At 32.4% G+C, this 22004-nt stretch overlaps 1 long non-coding RNA gene and 1 pseudogene across 1 annotated transcript; one reads left to right on the forward strand and one right to left on the reverse strand.

Annotated features, from left to right (window-relative positions):
* Positions 1-1860: 1860 nt before the first annotated feature.
* Positions 1861-2666, reverse strand: LOC127901476 (kunitz trypsin inhibitor 5-like; annotated as a pseudogene).
* Positions 2667-3989: 1323 nt separating this feature from the next.
* On the forward strand, positions 3990-12866 carry LOC127901192 (uncharacterized). The gene is made up of 2 exons (XR_008053323.1): positions 3990-4704; positions 5273-12866. It is a non-coding gene; the product is annotated as an uncharacterized LOC127901192 (long non-coding RNA).
* The last annotated feature ends 9138 nt before the right edge of the window (positions 12867-22004 follow it).

A 22004-nucleotide genomic window follows, 5' to 3' on the forward strand; every position in this document is an offset into this window, starting at 1 on the left:
TCATACATAATACAAACTATTTACTTATTTAATGCTTTAATTGTATTAATTTGCAGATTTATGATGATGATCAGATTCGAGATTGAAAGCTTAATTGTAAGTCATTACAAACAAGCCTTATTAGAAGAATAAATTTTTTTGTTTTTTAGTTTGAAATTAATTTGTAATTTCAAATGATAGTTTCTTGTTTGTGGATATGTAGTTATGATATTTGTTATTTGGATGTTTATTATTTCTAATTTAGTATTAAAATCTGATAGTGATTTAACTATTTTATATTATTATTTTATATTTTATATTTTTTTGCTTTCTTTTCATATGATAAAAATTAAATATCCGTGGATATTCATATTCATATCCATATCAAATTTTAAAAATTAGATATGAATATAGACAGATCCATCATAGCTAATTATGAATTTACATTTGGATGGATACTTGCCATTGATAGATTGAAGTAGCTTGATCAAATGGCGCTCGATGAACTAGATATTGGTAGGATGGTGTGTGTATGTGTGTGTGTGTGTGCGCGCGCGCGCATGTGCGGGTTCGTATGTTTATGAGAATTGACAATCAACAAGAAAATGCTTTATTATATACTTAACAAAAGTGCTAGGCGTGTTTGATATCTCGAAAACAACATCACCATCCATTAATAACACTTCTCTTACATTTTTGAACGCCGTCTTTTAAAGGGGGCAAAATGAGTTGATGGGTTGAATTTGTGTCAAATCCTAAATAACTTGTTGTTAAGTTTTAGAATTTAAATTCAATCTATTTATTAAACGAATAATAATATAAATTATTTTTTGATTTGATTCCTTTATCTTTAAGTAACAAATGAATCTAATCGAATTTTGATTGGTTTAATTTGTTCATCTATAATCATACTTTTATTTTTGTTTTATTCATCAGTTAATTACAAAACTAGTGTTACCGCTTAATGATTTTTGTATTAAATTTAAAATTATAAATTTGACTAAGAATCTTAATTAACAAATATTACTTTTTCAATATGAATTCCTCAGGAAGCAAAGAATCAGAATTTTATTTTGAAAATAAAATGCTAAACTCCGAAATAATCCACTCTCCTATATCAGTCGTCCTTAGTATTTCTTATTTTACCATTTACTCTCTGAATATGATATAATAATAAATAATCACTCACCACCAATGATTTGCAGATGAAGAAGATAGATCAAATGGAACACATGAAATACATTTGGTGCAAAAATGTGGGCTCTAATCAGGAAAATGATGAACCAAAATACCAACACGAAGAAAAGTTTTTATTGTTCGTAAACATGCAACATCAATGCAACTTTTATTATTACGACTTTATTCATTTATTAAAGCATGCGTATAACTTTAAAACGAAACAAACTTTAATTCAATTTATTTTATTTATTTTAATTTCAATTTATAAGATTTACTTAATTTATAATAAATTTAAAAAAAGTGTATTCGAAAATAAAATAAAATAAAATAATATTACTAAATAATGGTGTGTAGTGGTTATTACTTATTATAAAAATAATATGGAAATAAACAATATATATGTTTATTTTAGTAAGAAGAAAACTAATAATCTCTTTTTTTTAAAAAAAATTTATCTGTATATCATCTATGTATGGTTTATCCATTACAGTCCCATGGTTGGCTTCTTTAATTCTACATATTTTATGCTATAATCGAGTCAAGTTCATAGATTCTTATGGCTCCCCTCAAATCAAAATCCTGTATTACAAGAAATTAATGCCTAATTTTTTCTTACTGGAATTGAACTATCACAATGATTTAATCTCCTTCGTAATTTAAAATGAAAATGTTGACACCAATCAGGAAAATGATGAACCAAAATAGCCACGTGAAGAAAAAAAGTATTTATTATTCATAGACATGCAACATTGATGCAACTTTTATTATTACAACTTAATTTATTCATTTATTAAAGCATGCGTACAGCCTTAAAAGAAAACAAACTTTATTTTTAACTGCAAGCATTTGCGGAGCTCTCAGCAGCTCGATCTTCAAACCTTTTTAAACACAACTTTGAACGGAATATCACTCAAAGCCAGACGCCGCACCCCACCATTAATAAAAATGCCAACATCTCTGCACAAACCTCTGCAGAAATTACAAACCGAAGGACAGTAGACAAGCTTGTAATCACCAAAAAACTTCTCAATCTTAAACCAATTTCTCATGGTTCTGGGGCCGGGATTGCCTTCAACTCCCCCAGTTGTCACAAGCCACTGCCCAAATGCCGCATCAAAATTGTCAAGCTTCCACACTGTGGACTGCGCACAACTTGTTGCAGCGTCAAATTTGATGTTTAAGTCAGTGGACTCACGAACAACGCCTTTTTTAGGGTTAACGGGCGAAAATGTTACCGGAAAACCATTTTTAAATGAATGCTGCTCTTGAACAACATCTAGGGGACATGTCTTATTGTTGCTTCTGCCAGCAAGTGTAAGCCCGCCGCCTCTGCCCTTTGTAACGGGCAAGATGTAGTACTTACTGCCAGCTCGGAGCTGCTTACTAGAGATGTCCAGCACCGGATCAGGTTGAGCATTGCCCTTGACAGGCAATGGCGTTGCAGTCAAGGCAAGGAGAAGGATCAGCGAGGGTTAGACTAACGTGCTTCTCATTGTTATATCGTTATATTTTTTGTTCTTATCTTTCGTTGTTGCATGTAAATATCCCTTATGAGACCAAATTTATAGAATTAGGCTAGCTAATTGACGGACAGCATGTTGGTTGGATTTGACTGTCCGATTTGAGAAGCCGATGGCCGCCCAGAAGACATGAGCGGATTATCAGATTTTGCTTTGTGTGCTGTAACCCACCCACCCCCCCCAAAACAAAACAGCCTGATTAGAAGATTTAATACAAATTCCAAGCTATGGAAAGCGTAATTTAATTAGAAAGTCAAAGATTTAGTTTAGAGTTAGAAGTCAATACCCTTATCTTTTCTCTTAGACTAAATTTAACGGAATTTAGATCTGATTCCTGTGTCTTTGTTGATGGTTTTGTCATTTTGTTTTGCATGGTATATATGTTTATTCTTAGAAGAACAAGTTTTTTAGCTGAAGTTGGCCTGGTCAAGCGACGAGTTTATTGAAAAATTAAAGTAGCAAAGAAATGATAAAGCATATGTATAGGGAGGCACAACATGAGCCCTGTCTTTTAATTCAAAAATCGCACCAAGAATTTGAAAACAAAAAATGATGTAAAAAGACATACAAGAGATGATCAAAACATGTTACTAGCAGATCTATTGGCTATGTTGATATAGAGATGTCTTTTAGTATTATATTATGTGAAATTAATAGCCGTACACCCTAAGTTTATTTTGTTATAAAAAATATTACAAAATTTTCAATTTGTTTTAACTTTTCATCCTAAATTTTCAAAATAAAATAATAGTTTAAATCTAAAAAAAATTTGTGATAACCAATATTCAATTAAATACACTTAAAACTCTAATGTTTTCCTTAAATTCGTGGACACCTAATCTATTTAGCCAATTCATTTTCTTAAGTAAAAAAAGCTAAATTAATTTTTATTATTTATGGTGCAATGTCAAAAATTCCATTGAATTCAAGGGAGAATTGCCATTTTACTTAAATTTTGTTAAGTATTCTAGCTGTGTGAACGTTTTGCTGAATGATTGATATAAATTACAAACTTATGGTGGAAAATCAAATAAATTCAAACTTTTGTTATAATTTTCATAACATGTAAAGTTCGGGCATGCGGCTTATAATTTTTCTAAATTTTAAGTGCTTAAAACTATATTATATATCCTTAACAGGATTCCAACTAAAGTGACTATCAAGTCCCCTTACGAGCTTTAGACGAGCAAAAATCCTAGTCTAAAACACTTGCATGTTTGGGATGTCTAGTTGAGGCAAGGCCTTATAGGCCTAACGTGAAATAGTGAGTTGTTATTTTAATTGGATACTTTGAAAGTGTAATACCCCACACCCGATTATTTTTGACTCTCCACCTATATAAATTGAGCGCAATTAAAAGTTCGAGTAGTCGGATGTTATTTTCATCACGGGACCGGTATAATTTTAATTTGTATCAAGTTTAAGTGGAAAAAAAAAAAAAAAGAAAGAAGAAGAATTCGGCTTCCATATAAAAGGAGGAAGCTGGTTTTCAAAAGGAATGAGAGAGAGGAGCACGCGGGAGAGAGAGAGTGATAGAGTTGACCCGGTTGACCCGCAAACCCGACCCAGAACCCGAGACTTTGACCCGGACGGTTCTACCATTTTCGGCCACCTCACCGGTCGAGCTTGTATCGATCTGAAGCTTGGAAGCCGACCGTCATATCCAAGCTGTCCTCGTCGCCGGAAACCGACCAGAACGCTGGCGATTTGAGCTTGAAAACTCGCGGCCAAAACTTGTTTTCGCCGCCGTCGATTTCGCCGGAGTTTGGGCACACTTCCAGCTGGGTTCTACTCCTCACGTCACCAGCATCATTTTCCGACCAACCCCGTCACCTGAAACGGCCGGATTACCGCCGATCAGCCACTTGGAAAGCTTACGATTTGGGAAGCTCGATTTGCCGCCGTTGCCGCGCGTGGGAGGTCACGGCCACCGCCGTTGGACTCACCGAGGTCTGAGCTATCAGACCTGAGCTTCTTGTCGTCGTTGACTGAAGTCAGATCACCGTTGACCGGCGAGGGTATTTTGGTAATTTCACAGCATAAGGGCAATTTTGTAATTTCAGATTTTGTGGGTATTTTAGTAATTGCTGTAATTGAGGATAAGTTGGTAATTTATGATTTTGAGGTTAATTTGGTAATTTTGATATGAGGGTATTTTGGTAATATTGAATTCAAGGGCATTTTGGTACTTTTATAATTTGAGGGTAAATATGTAATTTGTGGAATCAGTGGATAAATTGGAAATTTTAAGTTAGGGCAATGAGGTAATTTGAGATTTCGAGGGTAATTCGGTAATTTAAGTCGTTAATGACATTTTGGTAAATTTATGCTCCAAGGGTAATTTCGTAATTTTTGACATTGTGGTTATTTATGCGATCTGAATTGAGGACAATTTAGTAATTGAAGATTCTGAGGATAATTTGGTAAAATAATGATGTTGGGAGCATTTTGGTAATTTTGGCATGTAGGGGTATTTCGATAAATTTGTACATGCGGGAATAGTTTATTGTTGATAGATATTTGTTTCGAGATTTATTATATAAATTGGTTGTATTTCAAGTTACGGAAAATGATTATGGCGTTTCCTTGATTAGGAGGATCCGCGAACGAGAATCAACTCGCAGACGTTGTTGAGACCGAGTTTAGACATCATCACTGTGAGTGGAATATACAAAACCTATTTTCATAGTATATGCTGATTTTATGATACAGTGCAGTATGTTTTGATAAATAAGTGTTTAATGCTTCGATTTAATGATTTTCTAGAAAATTGATTTTTATTTATGTGTTGATATTTATTATTATTGAGAATGAATTTGATTAATGATTTTACTATCGATTTTGAGTAAATGCATGAGATTAGAATTGTGCAGATTTGAGATATGTTAAATAAAAAGAAAATGAGATTTCAGATGTGATTATATGTTTATGTACATGTGTATAAATATTGTTTTTGAAATCATTAGACAGTACCCTTCCCTCCAGATATAGAGATACAGTGATACAGATATGAGATACAGATCAGTTACAGATATGGGATACATATCAGTTATTGAGATACAGAGATACAGTGATACAGATATGAGATACAGACAGTTGAGATACAGATGAGATACAAGCCTTTGGGGCCCGTCTGAGCACACACAGAGGCTTTGGGCCGTGTGCTTGGGCGCTTTTGTCCTTTGGGGACTAGATTATGCATGCACAGATATGATGAGATATGAGATAGTATTTCCCTGTCTATCCGTGTAGCTCCGGGGCGTGACGTTACCCAGATAGTGCGTCATTCCCCGTCCGTTGAGGTCCGGATATGATAACGATAGTTAGTTTATTTGTCAAAAACTACTATCCACTCACTGAGTTCACTGAGTTTTATACTCCTCCCGTTTTTATTATTTTTCCCCCCACAGGAGACGTGCAGGTACATCAGTCGATCCAGTAACGATAGTTAGTTTTGAAATTGAGGCCACGTGATGGTGCTAGGAGTCGCAGATTCAATTATTTTGATATTTGAGATATTGCGAGTTGTAGCTATTTGTTATGTTTTGTAATTAAGAATAATCGATGTATTTTAATATTATGATGTTTTGGGTGATATTAGATGTGTTGACTTGAGAAGTTGGTTATGGAGGATGGATGGATATTGAATTATTTTGGGAGTGTTGTTTTGTAATTTGCAGGTTAGGAATGTTTTATTTATAAGGGAGATTCTGTCGAAATTTTTATAGAATTCTTAGATTTCATAAATAGTATCGTTACGATTTTACGAGTTTAGATAGACTCGCCCTGGGGGTGCGAGGCGGGTCATTTCAGAAAGATCCTGGAGGTACAAGTTTTATGACTCCATGACTAAGTTGATTTTCGAGTTGGAAAATGCTTAGTTCTTTAAGGATGTCGAGTTTGCGGGTACGATACAGCTAGGGACTTTGTCTTTGAATAGGGATATGTTGATATTCCTATAGATGTTATTGGCATTTATCAAGGTCTCATTCCCCTATACAAGAAGTTGCTCCAGAAGAACAAACTTTACCATCTTAAGAACCTACTCTATTAAGGATGTCCGCTAGAGAAAGGAGAAGTGCAATGCCAGACGACTACATTATTTTTTCCAAGAGCATGAGGTAAACATTAGAGTGACGGCAATTAATCTAATCAATTACTGTCAAGCCATAGAAAGTTCTAACTCTCAGTAGTGGATTGATGGTGTGAATGAGGAGATGAAGTCTATGAAGGACAATGACGTGTGGGATCTTATCCCATTACCAGAAGGTGTGAAACCCATTGGTTGCAAATACATATTTAAGACCAAGACAGATTCGAAAGGCAATGTAGAGTAGTACAATGTGTGCCTTGTCGGAAAGGGCTTTATACATAACGAAGGCATCGACTATAAAGAAACTTTCTTTCCGATTTCTTTAAAAGACTCTTTCAGGATTCAATCTTATACATCAAATGGATGTGAAGATAGTATTTCTCCATGGTGACATTTATGAGAATATCTATATCGTGTAAGCAGAAAGTTTGTGTCAAGAAACCCAAAGAATATGATTTGTAAGCTTAAGAAATCCATTTATGAACTCAAGCAAGCATCTCGACAATGATATTTCAAGTTTCATCAAGTGATTATCTCATTCAATTTTGAGATGAATTTGGTCAATGATTTCATAAACCATAAGTTCTATGTGAGCAAGTATATTTTTCTAGTTTTATACATCGATGACATTTTGCGTGCCAGTAATAATATAGGCTTATCGCATGACATTAAGAGATTTCTAACTAAAATTTTAAGATGAAAGATCTTGGTGAGCCTCTTTTGTATTAGGCATATAGATACACCTGAATCGCTCCTAAGGTATTCTTGGATTATTACAAAAAAGTTATATCAAAATGATTCTCAAGAGAAAACAAAAGGCCACATGCTCAAATATCAGAGGCTAGATTTGATTGAGATCGTCGCGGTATATTGACTCCAATTTTGCTGAATGCCAAGATAGTATGAAGTCCACATCGGACTACATCTATCTTCTAGTTGGGGTTGTTTTCTCTTGGAAGAATGCTAAACAATCTTTTACAACCTCTTCTATAATGGCAACAAAGTTCATAGCATGTTATGAAGTATCCAATCACAGAATATAGTTGCAAAATTTTGTTATGGGACCACGAATAGTAGATGGTATAGATAGATCACTTAAGTTATCTTGTGGCAATAAGTCAATAATGCCTTATTCCAATAACAACAAGAGCTTGATGAAGTCGAAGTATATAGACATCACATTCCTAGTTGTTAAAGAAAGAATTTAGAATGGACAATTGTGTATAAAGCATGTGAGCATAAACTCTATGATTGCGGATCCGCTTACTAAGGTATTGCCACCCAAGATGCTTCATGAGCACACTACTTTTATGGGTGTTATGTTATTAGAGGATATTTAGTTTAGTTCGAGATTGTGATTTTAGATTCTCATATAATTTAGACATTTTTCACTTATTTCAGTTTATCGATATTTCAGGTTATTTTCTACAGAAATAAAGTTTTGATTTATTCACACTTTAATTTTAATATGCTTTGATCTCACTAAGGTTTAAGGTAAATCAGTTGGAAATAAGCATGTTAAAATCACATTACATGAAATTTATATGCTACACATCAACATTATAATCCATGTCTTTTAGTTCTAGGCATAGTGACCATGCCTTGATCGAGTTATAGTAGTTGTAACAAAGGCCGCCTTTGATCCTATGTTGGTATAATTTATAGACTTGATTGGTTATAGAAACATGTTGATAATAATAGTAACGTTGAGCTCATACAATTATTTTTACAAAGCCTAATTATACGGTTACATATATAGCCCAAATGAGAGATTGTTGAATTTTTTAATCTAATGTTGGGCTTATATATGAATAATTATGTGTTGCGAACTGTCGTATATGGTTAAACTCAATTAAAAGTGATCTATTAAGGTCTACAATAATATAGGCTTTAATGTATTTAATAAGGTGTGGACTTTTAATGTGTAGAGACTTAGGAGTAATTTCTATTTCTATGACTGGTTGAAATAAGAATACCTGAAGCCAATAGAAAAAGTTATCTATATAAATAGTCATGATCCTCAGGTCACATGTATTATTCTATTCTTTCTAACATCCCATCTAGGGGTTTGAGATGCCTCTTCCTGCTTCAACTCTTGTGAGTTCTCTTTAATTTTCTCTCTTTTTCTATTTATTTTATTTTTTAATTTTATTCCTATTTTATTTTTCTAGTTATGTTTGTCAATTAGTTGAATAATTATAGTAATCGATTTTAGAGATGATGCGATTGATTCTCTTGTAGGTCCTGATCACTTTTCCAGATAAGTCTTACTTCTTAATGGCATTAAACCGTTGAGAGAGAAAGTGAATAAGTTGATAAGTTTTCTATAAACTGCTATTTTCTAATTTTGAATGTTCAATTCGTTTAAAAAAGTAAATTTTTAATATTTAAATGGCCACTATTTATTTTTCTTTAATTAAGGAGTTCCTAGAAGAACCATAAATTAAGAATAGTGACAATTGTATTTAGTATTTGTTGAATCTATTTTTCTTCATTAATGTGATAATATTATATCACCTAATAAATGATGACATGTCATATGTTTCATTACTTTTGGATTTAAACAGTGTATCCCAATAACGGGTATATGTAGCATGACTCCGCTGTATACTGAAATTAAAATTCAAGATTGATTTACGATGTCATAATTGAATTAAAAACATTGTAAAAATATGTTTATGACATCATAAGCTTGTCCAAGACTTTAATCCCAAATTAAAAAAAATTATGTATGTAGCATAACTCTTATTTATTTGTAACTATGATGTAGATCTCGGCGATATTGGTAAAATTTTTTTCTAAAATGTGCTACTTAGATTCTTGATTTTAATTTAATAAATAGGAATAGATAGAGTATAAATTAAATGAGAGGTAAGCTATTCAAGTAGGCATTTATTTGGATCGATTGCATGCAAAATAAAATTAATGATGGTTTGCTTGTAATATTCCCATTATTTAATTTTACTAATTTATAAAATTATCGTAGTAAGTTGTGGATATCCGAATTTTATAAATTTCACACTCACTCTTTTATAGCACCGTAAGGCGTAAAGTAGCAATACAATATAACAAAGGCCGTTGATACACCAAAGGGCTCGTAGCCTATTGACAACCCATGTGCCCAATTGGGTTCGAGTTCCAATAATAGCTAGGATTTGATTTCGCTCATAGAAGGGTATGATGATGTAGCATTGATCGATGACATGGCAACGTCGTATTAGAGCAATGATGTGGCATTGACCGATGATGTGACGTTGGCCGATTATGTGGCGTTGATCGATGATGTGGAAGGATGCTATTGCACCAAAATACTGATGTGGCGTTGACTTATGATGTAGCAGCATATTATTGGACCGAAATGTTGATATGATGTTGACTGATGATTTGTTCCAACTAATTAAAGCTTGTCACGTTGCCCAATCCTAAGCGTCCGAATTATTTTCATCTGATGACCATGATTTACCTATTGTATTTATAAATTAAGGGCTCTCTCCTAATTTGATGCCCCTGAATTTATTTTTTAGCTCCATTTTCTATAATTCTCTCTCTATCTTGCATTCTCTATGTATTTTAATAAAATTATCATTTTATCCCTAATTCAATTGTGAGTGGCTAATTTAGTTTTAAGCTTGGGTTGAAGGTGAAGCCTCAACATAATCCATGGGCTTAATTAGGTAGTTTATTTTATTTTTCCCTTTGATTTATGTGGTTGTTTTGACTCATTGTTGACAGACAACATATCATGTCTAGATTTTGCAAGGTATATCGGCTCCCTAGCGACGGACCATTACTGTCTAGCACAATGAGCACTTAGCACCATATTAATTAGCAAAAAATTCCCCTCTAGTATTTTGTAGGTCGTCTTGACTGAGTGTCCACAGAGAGTGTATCTAAGCTACTTAGTGGATGGTCTTGCTACGTTGTCGACAAAAGGATTATTATTGTCTGGCACAACATGTTCTTTACACCACACTTAGTGGAAGATCATTATCTCTGACACATTGAGCACTTGATACCATATTTATTAGAGTGAGAATTATGAGGAATGAAAATATCCACCTCATAAATTAATTAGAACTAAAAAGGAAATATTAAGCACATGGTGAATGTTAAGTGTGAATCTAAAGACTCAAGCGTTTCATTTGTATTGATTTCATCCTTAATACATTTCTGCCTTTTAATTTTAAATGTTAAGATAAAAAAGAATTCACTTTCAACCAACTCACATTTACACCCAGACACCCAGAAAATTAACCCTACACATAATTAAATCTACCACCTCGTGAGATCGATACTTGTCACCACAAAATCTATTGTACAATAGATTTGTGCGCTTGCGAGTACAATAAAATTTGCACAATATCTCTGCTGCAATAATACAATTCTCAGACTGTAGCGGAGACTACTTGAATAGATGAACCAATTGAAGAAAGTGCAGTAGCAAAGGAATGGGGTGAGGAATCAGAAGAAGAGCAGCACCCAGAGAAGGACGAAGTCCAAGCTATAAAAGGACACATTTTAAGGAAACAAAAGAGGGATTTTCCGTCAACACAAAAAAAAAAAAAGAAGAAAAAGACACAAAGGAATTTTAAAGCTAAAACAGAGGGTATTTCATGGAGAAGGATGAGAGAACTTGAAAACTAAAGCATGACACCTTGATCCTTTTGCATCTCAACTTCATTCTTATATTTGGTTTATTGTATTTTCTTTTGAATGATGTATTTCATGGCACATACTTATGTTTTTAGTGTTTTAAAGCTCATTATGAGCTAAACTTTACTGTAGTTGGGTTTTGAATGAGCTTAATAGTTATTTGACTTATATATATGTATGTTGCTTAGAATCTAACTATGTCATTTTGTCTTGATTTTACATATAACAAATTCTTATTTCGATTGACCACCCATTTAGTGGATACTAACTAAGAAGGAGCCTAAAAAATGTTTGATTTAGTGGAACAAATTAAGACAATAGATGGTTTTAAATTGGGTTTCCCAAGTTGAGTAAATCTCAATTTGAATAGAGCCATACTTAATCTAGAATTAGTGAAGAACTAGACATAAAGATCACTTTGTAGGACAAATATAGTCTAGATCGTATAATGCTATGTTTAATGTTAATTTAACAACTAGTTATTGTTAGATTGTATACAAACATAAGATATCCAACATGTGACAGTTGATGATACATTAGAGATTTTGCCTAGTGCTTTAGTAGATGTTGTAGCAACCATACCTCAAGTGTAAAACCGTCAGTAACCATTAAGTAAGTTTAGTACCCAACTACCCTTTTATCATTAACGCATATCTTTTTGTTTGACGTTAATTCCTCTTTACTGCATTCTGTTTGTTGTATTTTTTTAATTTCATTAGATCATTAATCTCAACATTTATTTTATTTTATTTAGTTTAGTAAAGTTGCACTATTAAGATTACTGTAGCAAATCCTATAACATCAATTCATGTGAAGACCTTGATTCTCATCATTATATTACTTGTTGTGTATACTTGCACGTTAACACCTTAACACACACACCATTGAGATTTTTTTTTTCCTTTTCTCCTTTTTCCTCATCTTTCATAAATTGGCCTAATGTCCGAATTACATGGACCATATTTTTCCCATTTTTCTTTATACCCAACTGCCTCTAGAATATGCAAATTCTATGGGGTGCAATTCATGTCTTATATTGAACCTGGTCATCTAGCAGCTGCTAGGAAATATGTCTTATTTGCAATAAGAATTTCTAAGGATATGTTCTTCTTTAGTATGATTTTATTTAAGGAAAAAATAATTTTTCTTTTGCGACTTGACTTATTCAAGGAGAAATACAACTAGTATAAGAAAAGGAATACTTCTCCTATAAGAAATAATCACTATATATTAGATTTACTTATTTGTATAACACAACAATTAGTTCTCTGTACATAAATAATTTCTAATGTGAGAGAAACGGTAAGTCTATTGCGAGATTCGATATTATTGGGACTTTGGGTGTGAAATAAATGATAGAATGATTGTAATATTTTTTCACATAAATTACTGTGTTGTGTAATTGATTTTATTTCCTATTTATTTTATTATTATTTATTTAATATTTTTTCTTATAAGATCTTGGGTGGGAATAAATTTCTCCAACAATAATCCATGAGAATAAGACAATAATTTTGTACAATGTCATTTTATAAATTATTTTTTACGTTGATACTCTCATATGCAATGTTAATTGCGAGAAATGGCCGACACAATAATTTTTCCTTTCTGTATTTTTATTTTTATTTTTATTATTATTTTTTTAACACTTCACATAACAACCGCTCAAGTCTATGCAAAAGTCGAGGAAACTTTTCCACGTATAAAACAAAAAAGCCGATAATGCAAGATCACAATTCGTTCGTAATGATATATCAGTGGCTCCACGTGGAAGGCAGATATTCTAGATGTCAGATGACTGTGTTTGTGTTTTATGAATGATAAAGGGACCATCTGACTCTGGAGTAGATTCAATGAGCTATTTCATCATGCTTTTCTTATTGCACCTTGTTATGTTACGTTAGCTATAACATACAATCACCCAAAATTAATTATTTTATATTTTTAATTGTTGTTATTCAAACAATTTGAAAATTGTGAAAAATCAGTTTTAGGTGAGCTGTAGCAGCATCCCATCTTATTTCACTTATTTACGTCTAATACGAGAACTGATTTGGATGAGAGCGACTTTAGAGAATTATTAGTTTGTATGATGGTCCCACACCCAAAATATACGCACCAGCAATTTAACGTAGAAATGATAGGCATAACAAATACACAGAGCTAGAGTCGGGTTCCAAATGTTGAAAGGATTGATATTAATTACACAACCCAAGCGTTAAAATTTAAGGATTGATTAAACAAGCCAACCAACCTCCGCGTATCTTAATTCTGGGTAACGCAAACCGTTTGCCGACCCCTAATTTTTATTTTTATGAGGGGAAAAATGTTATCCACTTTTAGCCTTCCGCTTTCAGCAATCTATCTTAATTTAACGGGCAAGAGCTATAATATTAGCTAAACAGTACAGGCGGCGCCCCCCGCGGGGGGGGGGGGGGGGTGGTTGTTGCTAGCCTTTGCAAGAAACAATCTCTCTACAGGTTACCTAACAGGCTACAATAGGAACAGAATTTTCTTAATTATAATCGACTGGGTGTATTGTGGCGATTTTTTTGAGTAATATATCTGGAAGTGCCCTTGAATATTCCTTTTTAACACCATTTCGAACACAACTAGTGCATTCCAATAACCCTTACCCGGAAGTCATGCATGTTTGGAGCAATTTGTCCCTCATAAATGTATGCTGTTTTGTCAAAGCATGCATGGATCGTGCTCCTTAATAAAACCATAATGATGTTACAGTTTTCCACTTTACGATTTATCATGAAAAACAATAGTTATTGTCCAAAATCATTAAAATTAACTCTTTGATTGGTGATATGATTAGGTAGTAACTAAAAGGCTACTACAATAAAATATTTGGTAATCAATGGTCATTGTGGTGTGGACGCTAAGTTGATGTTACACTATGCTTGTATGGTGAAAAACCTATAATATCTTTCATATTTTTTTCAAGCTTATTGTTCAAAATTATGTTTATTACACATTATTTCACAATAATTACAGCACTTCAACAACAAAGGAAGCTTAAATTTCTAATAATTAGAGAATGTATGCAATACCTATCAGATAAACTAAAAGACAATGTAATAAAAGAAAAATTGGACGGACCGTGTTTCGGCAAGTCGTTGGAAAGTAGTTCCCAGATCTGACAAGTTTAAGATCTCGGTGGTCTTGCGAGAGCATGGTTGATAAACTACTATTGTAGTTTTCTTTAGGAACTCCCCTAGCTATCAGGCTTTTAATACAACGAAGACGGTGGATATTTCCACTAGTTGGGTAAAAGATAATAAGCCTAATGAATTCACTACAAAGGTAGCCAACAGTTCAATAAATTAATTGGAGAATGCATGTTTCATCTAATAAATGTCATATTTCTATTTACATCCTTACTAGATTTTTAGTTACCTTATTCATTCTTCTGGTTTAAGAGATAACACATAAAGTCAACATTTTTTTTTCATTTATTTATCACTCACACCTCTTTAGAAGATTATATGCCATTTCTAAGTAGTTCGGTGTCAAAATTAAAGAGAAGATGAAAATGATTAGTCCTATGTAATTAATAAAAGAACATTCACAGTTTTTCATTTTTTGCTGATCCCAATTACTTATATTATATTTTAATTTAAAATTTAAAAATATTACAACATTTTGCCCTTATTTTCATAATTCATTTTGTTATCTCTTAATGGAAGGGATAAAACAGGTAAGTAAAAATCTATTAGGAATATATAAGTGGTAAATACAACATCTTATCATTGTTGAAACATGTATCACTACTAGAAAAATGGTCTTTATTGACATTAGAATAGTGTCAGCAATTATTTTTAGTGACACTTATTATTTGTGTCAGTAATCTGGGAGTCAGAAAAACAGTAACACTTATAATTAGTGTTAGTGATTATTGTTACTATAGTATCACTAATATTATGATGCTATAGTATTAGTAATTGTTGATACAATTTTAGGGTTAAATTGGTAATTTAATTATTTTCTTTTTATTAATGTCTAAACAAAAAATTATTATTATAAAAGGGTAATATTGTAAAAGTAAGCCAAAAGAAATAAAAAGTAACGGTAGGGGTATCAATACTTTAACGGCAGGAATGTTTTGAGGTATTTTTAAAAATATAAGGACTAAATGGACACTAATTTTAAAATACAAAAACTAAATGGGCTTTTACCCAGCTACCTATTGACTTTTGACTCAATATATAGTTAATTAATTGGCAAGAAATCCCTTAGATAATGATATAAATTATGTCAACTATAGAGTTGTATCAGACAAGCACATAGTTGAATTAGATAAAGAACAATTTGTTTATTTTTTGCAATTTCGTGAGTGAAATAACTTACAATTAAGTGAGGATCGTGGTCCAATTGATATATGGTAAAGTTTTAGTTGATTCCTTGTTGTTTGAAGAAAGAAACTCAAAGATCAACGACTTTTAGAATGTACAACTTAAGTCCTTCAAATTTTGAATCTATTTCATTCAAGTCCTTCAGTAATGAATTTCACCATTAAAAAATTGTAAAAACGTTACCATAAATATAGAGTGATAATTATTCCCCCATACCTCATATCACTGATTTTAAAGTCCATTCTACCCTTGCTAAATAATTATTTTTTTTCTTTTTCACCATGTTAAAAATCTTAACAGTTTGCTAAATAATTACAATAGATTTATAGCCACAAAACTTGAAAATTTATCCTATACTTTTCATATGCGAATTCAACGCAATATTCATGATATTTTTAGTTCGTTGGTAGGGAGTTGCCCAGGAAGCCAGTCAATTAAATTAATTAATTAAAGGACCCTATCTACTGTTTAGTCTATTATACGTGTTAAAAATCCCAGACCCGAGGAATCATCCATTATTGATGTAACCTAATACTAGCAACGAGAAAAACATGATAAAAAGCTGCTGAAATCTGCACCACAAAAAAAAAAGTCTTATTTCATTTTTTTTTCTGGAGAAGATGAATGACGCGAGTCCCAACTCACAAGGGATGGCAATAGTTTGTCATCATGCCAATCGCGATTAAATATCAATCGTCTAAAATAATAGTGTGGCAATTTACATTCTTTGGATAATTTTCATTCTAGTGAAATTTTATTTTATTTAAAATAACCCTAATGTTATCGTTTTAACAAGATTTTGTCTCTGTTGTTCGCATTTTTGTAATGCATGTTTATCTTTTTAGACAACATTTTGTTTAGGTTAGTTAGATGACTATTTTAACTTCATGTTTTTAATTTGCTTTAGAGTAAGACTCATTACATCATTCTATTTAAGTGTTATTATTATTCTTCTTTTTAATAAATCTCGCTAATATCGTCAAAGATTCGTCTAAAAAAAAAACTCTAATTAAAAAAAAAATGATAGTATTAGGGATATTAATATAATTTAAGAAAATATGAATGCTCTTAAAACCCATCCGGCATATACGGGTAGAAGAATTATTGTCAAAACTTTTCTGCTTCATTATCCAATTTAACCATTGTAAAGCAAAATACTTATATAGTTGCCAACAACATAAGCTGGAAGTCATCAAGCCACACACATTTTACAGCAATGCAACTGAAAGGATAAAATGGACAGATTTGAATAAAAGATTAACAAATTGCACCATTTGTACCTAAAGACATTAAATGACAAATTGTTCTCGGAAATTAGTAAATAGAAAATGAATATATTTTATAGAAATATTTTTGGAATATGATTTTAATTCTCATTCATATTTTTTCTCTTTCAAATAAAAGTCGGAAAAATCATAAAAATTTATTTTTTCTTTTCAGATATAAATTCTAAAAATCATATATAAGTTACAAATTTCATACATTTTTTAAAATGTATGAAATTAAAAAAATTTATTGCCTTTTTCACAAGGAGCCGCGGTCTATCATTATCAACGTACGAATTGTCATCTTGTCAATATATTACAACTTGTTTTTAAATATTTGGGTGCTGAATAGTAAATGAATAAACTTGTTTGTGTTAAAAATAAGAATTATGAAGTCCAAACTTTGCTCACATTGGTGGTATGAGAGTTGGGTTACTGTTATTTTTCCTATGATCAACTGAAGCCACTAGTAAGTGTTAAATAAAATTCAAATACTATTATTTGGATACTAACCTTTAAACTTAAACTAATACAACTTAAGATTTTAGGTTAATTAACTCAATATGGTTTTATGTCAGGTGTGATTAACAAATCAAGCTATAATTCACAAAGAATGGGAAGGGGGCTGCAACATGTCTTCGCCATGCGTAATGCTATATGGTGCTTAAATTTATATTCAAAAGTTAGCTTATATATTGTATCTTTTTTTTTAATTAAGTAAGCTTATATTAGGTAGCATATGCACTTTATTTTTTTAATTAAGTGTATTATTTTATTTTTCTCTTTGATCTAAAATTTTAAGAGTCATTGGCAAATTTACTGCGACTCGACTACTCGTCATGAATAAATGGCTATAGATCATCTAATTTGATATGGTTATTAAATGGGTCTTGATTGGTTACTTTAAATTTGTCACGACATGAAATAGACACAACACAAACATGACTTGGTAACTCGATTTATCAGCTTTTATTACAATAATCGAGTCCATCATTAGCTTATAACAAATTAAGCTTAAAAAAAAGGAGCATTGATGTTATAAATAAAGCAAAGGGAAGAAGAAGCTCACAGAGTTAGAGACAGAACACAAACGATCAGGTTAGAGGAGAAAGGAAAAAGGTTGGTTGGGTCAACCTATTTACAAAACCCAAAACCTAAGCATAAATTCAGCTACGTCATTGGTGATGGAGGGTACCAGCCGAAACCCTAAGAGTTGCAAGTCACTTCCCCGCCATCATCATTACCGAAAATGGCCAGAAGAGATTCAATTAAAGAGATGATAGAGATTTAGTTATAGTGATACATATGAGATAAAGGTCTTTGGGATCTGTCTGAGTACACAAAAAGACTTTGAGCCATGGACTTGGGCATTTTGTCCTTTGGAGAATAGATTATACATGCATACCTATGATGAGATATATGAGATAACAGTACTTGTTTTATTCTTATACCTCCAGACATGATAAAACTAGACAGTACATCATTGCATCATCCGTATGAGGTCTCAGTACGACAATATGATGAGATATATAAAATAGCATATCCTTTGATACACGATACTACATCATTGCACCATTTCTACGAGGCCCATGTATGATAGTATGATAAGATAGAATGAGTTTTGTTAAGTCCATTATTTATAGAGTTGACATCTTATGACAAGTCTAGTTAAATTGGAATTTTATTTATTACATATCTTGTAATAGGGATTACTTTACTAATTCTCTAATTTAGTGAGATTCCAATTTATTAGGAATATTTGTTTCTTAATTTAATTAGATGTCTAATTTAGAAAGTCTATCAATGATGAGATTCTATAATTGGCTCATGAGATTTATTTAGAGCAAGAAGTTGGTTCAAACAGGAAGTTCATTAAATGCTCTGGATATTTCTTGGGAGACATGTAAGGCAAGAAGATCAGATTTATTTCAATTCAGACTTATGAGAATTATAAGAGGAAACTCTTATTTGGTAAGAATCCAAGTCTTTTAAGACTTGCTATTTTGGTGAGACCCTAGTGCCTATATAATGAGAGGTATTTCACAATTGAAGGTACGCACAACACAGAGCATAAAGCAGAGAAGCAAAATTTGGCCTCCTCCCTAGAGAATCAAGATTTGGCGCATAATGTTGTGTTGATTTATTTACTTATCTTCTTTTCATCTTCGTGGAGAGTTTATGTGGATCTTGGATCACTAGACATTGTAGAATTGAAGAATTGCTATTGATCATTTTGCGAAGTGTCTTGGGATCGTGGATCAAGAAGGGTAGAAATTATTTAAGATAAGCAGATTCAGTCTAAGGTTGAGTAAACTGTATGGTAAGAAACTGTAAATGAGAGTCTTAAGTTTGGTAAATGCATAGGTTGTAATATCTCAACGTATTGAATTGCTTTTCATCTGGATGTGGCCTCGTGGATGTAGGATTGATTAATCCGAACCACGTAAAAATCTCCATGTCATTTACTTTCTACAATTTACTATTTTTTTGGAAATTTAATATTTTTTATGCGGATGAACAGTAACCGTGAACAGTAATGGTGAAAAGTATTTCCGAAAATTAATCAAGTTGTTAACCTTAGGTTTTTTTAATTGCCTACATCTATTTACGATAGATCTAAATTCATTTCAATTGGTATCAGAGCAGGACATTAACTATTTAGTTGGTGAGATACCTAGATCTATTTTGTAGGTATGAGTTTGCAAAGAGAGACAGGCTTTTTGGTTTGTCCACCTGTACTAGATGGGACAAATTATGCTAGTTGGAAGCAAAGGATGAAAATTTATCTGACATCTATTGATGAAAGATTTTGGCAATGCGTACTCACATGATATATTCCACCTATCAAAATTGATGAAAATGGTGTAGAATCTCCTAAGGGAGTAAGAGAATGGACTAATGATGAACTTGATGCATCTGGATATAATGCAAAAGGACTTAAAGCCATTGTTAATGGAGTTGATGTGTTTCAACGCCAACTAATTTCTATATGCAAGACATCTAAAGCAGCTTAGGGTAGAAAAATCTTAAGATCTACCCATCCTAGATATCATCCTAAAATTTTGGCTATTAAAGAATATGCTGATATGTCTGCTATGACTAGGGGTTCATTTATAGAAAAATTGAAGGTCTATGAGACTAACTACTTAAATTTGAATCCTAAGAAAGAAAAAAGGTATTGTTTTTCAGGTTGAAATGGAGGCTCCGGTCACCAAATCAAGTGAGGATGATGATCCATATTTATACGTGGATAATTCACTTGCACTCATTGCAAAGAATTTCAAGAAGATGTTGAAAAAGAAGAACTTTAACTTCTACATCAGTGGCTCTTATAGTTCAAGAAGGTTCTTCTTACCTTAATTCTAAATTGTTTGATTTTAACAAACTTAAGGGTATTAGATGTAGAGAATATAGAGGCATAGGACACATACAAGCATAATGTGCTAACACTCTTGTGAAAAAGAAAGCAATGTAATCCATTTGGAGTGATGATGATTCAAATGATAACATTAATGAAGAAGACCTTGTTGGAGGACTTGTTGTCCATAATGATGGTAGTACACAAGAATCAAACATTAGATATGCATCCACATCTAAAGCCTCGCACTTAGCTACTTGCAAGGAAGACACCAGTTCACGTCTTGACAAAACTGTGCAACATGTTGACAAGAATAATAATTCAGATAGCGACGTCAGTAATATTGATATAAATGACAAGAAAGCTTTTCATGAAAGCTACAAGATGATGTTTGCTGGATAGGAAAAATTCTACAATGAGAATCTGACCTTGATGACTCAAGTATCCAATTTTTTGGATGATAAGGTGAAACTTAAAAGTGAGGTAATTAATTACAAATCTTTACTTACTGACAAAGATAATCAATTACTTGTAGTGTCCGCAGAATTAGAGAACACCAAAACTTACTCAAAATGATGAATTCTGGAACTCAAAAGTTAGATCACATCTTGTCAATTGGAAAGTCCAACTCAAATCATCACGGTCTTGGATATCAAGATGGTAAAGACTTAAATTTTCAAGGTGTGTTTGTTAAAGCTTCTCAAGTTACAACTTCTCCACCAATAGTTAAAGTTCCATATCTTTAAAAAGGTAAAGCTGTTGCACATTCTTCACCAATTCATCAAGGTAAGAATAACAGGTTTACTCCTACTTGTCATTTTTGTCATGTGAAAGGGCATATAAGACCTAATTGCTTCAAGCTTATTAAATATGTGAAACAAACAATGTTCTTTAATTATTCTTATGGAAAACTTAGGATGACGCCCAGATCTAAGGTTGAGACAAGTGAAAACAAACCTAGAACTACTTGGATAAGGAAGACTGATTATAAAGCTTATGTTTCCTTTATTTCCTTGAGACCTTGCACTACTGATTTTTGGTACTTTGATAGTGGTTGTTCAAGACACATGACAGATGATAGAAGTGTCTTGATCAATTATCAAAAAGTTGATCGAGAAAATATAACTTTTGCTGATGATGTGAAAAGTCGAGTGCTTAGAAAGGGACCTTTGAATGTGGAAGGTTTTCCAAAACTGGATAATGTTTTGCATGTTGAGGATCTCAAGAAAAACCTACTCAACATTAGTTAAATTTGTGATCAAAACTTGTTTGTCAACTTTGACAGGAATAAATTTCGCGTTCTCAATGTTGATGGAAATTGCATTTTGAAAGGACATCAATCATCTGATCATTGTTATAAATTGATTAGCTCACTTATTTATCATAAGACCATTCTTGATGACATAAAATTATGGCATCAAACGTTAGGTCACTTGAACTATAGATTACTGACTAGAATTGTGAAAACAGGTGCTGTCAAGGGAGTTCTAATACTCAGGAAGAGACAACCAGGGATATGTGAAACGACCCGCCCCGCACCCCCAAGGCAAGTCTATCTAAACTCGTAAAATCGACTCGATATTAATTAAGATA

Source organism: Citrus sinensis, chromosome 3 (genome assembly GCF_022201045.2).
Source record: "Citrus sinensis cultivar Valencia sweet orange chromosome 3, DVS_A1.0, whole genome shotgun sequence".
NCBI classification, from domain to species: domain Eukaryota; kingdom Viridiplantae; phylum Streptophyta; class Magnoliopsida; order Sapindales; family Rutaceae; genus Citrus; species Citrus sinensis.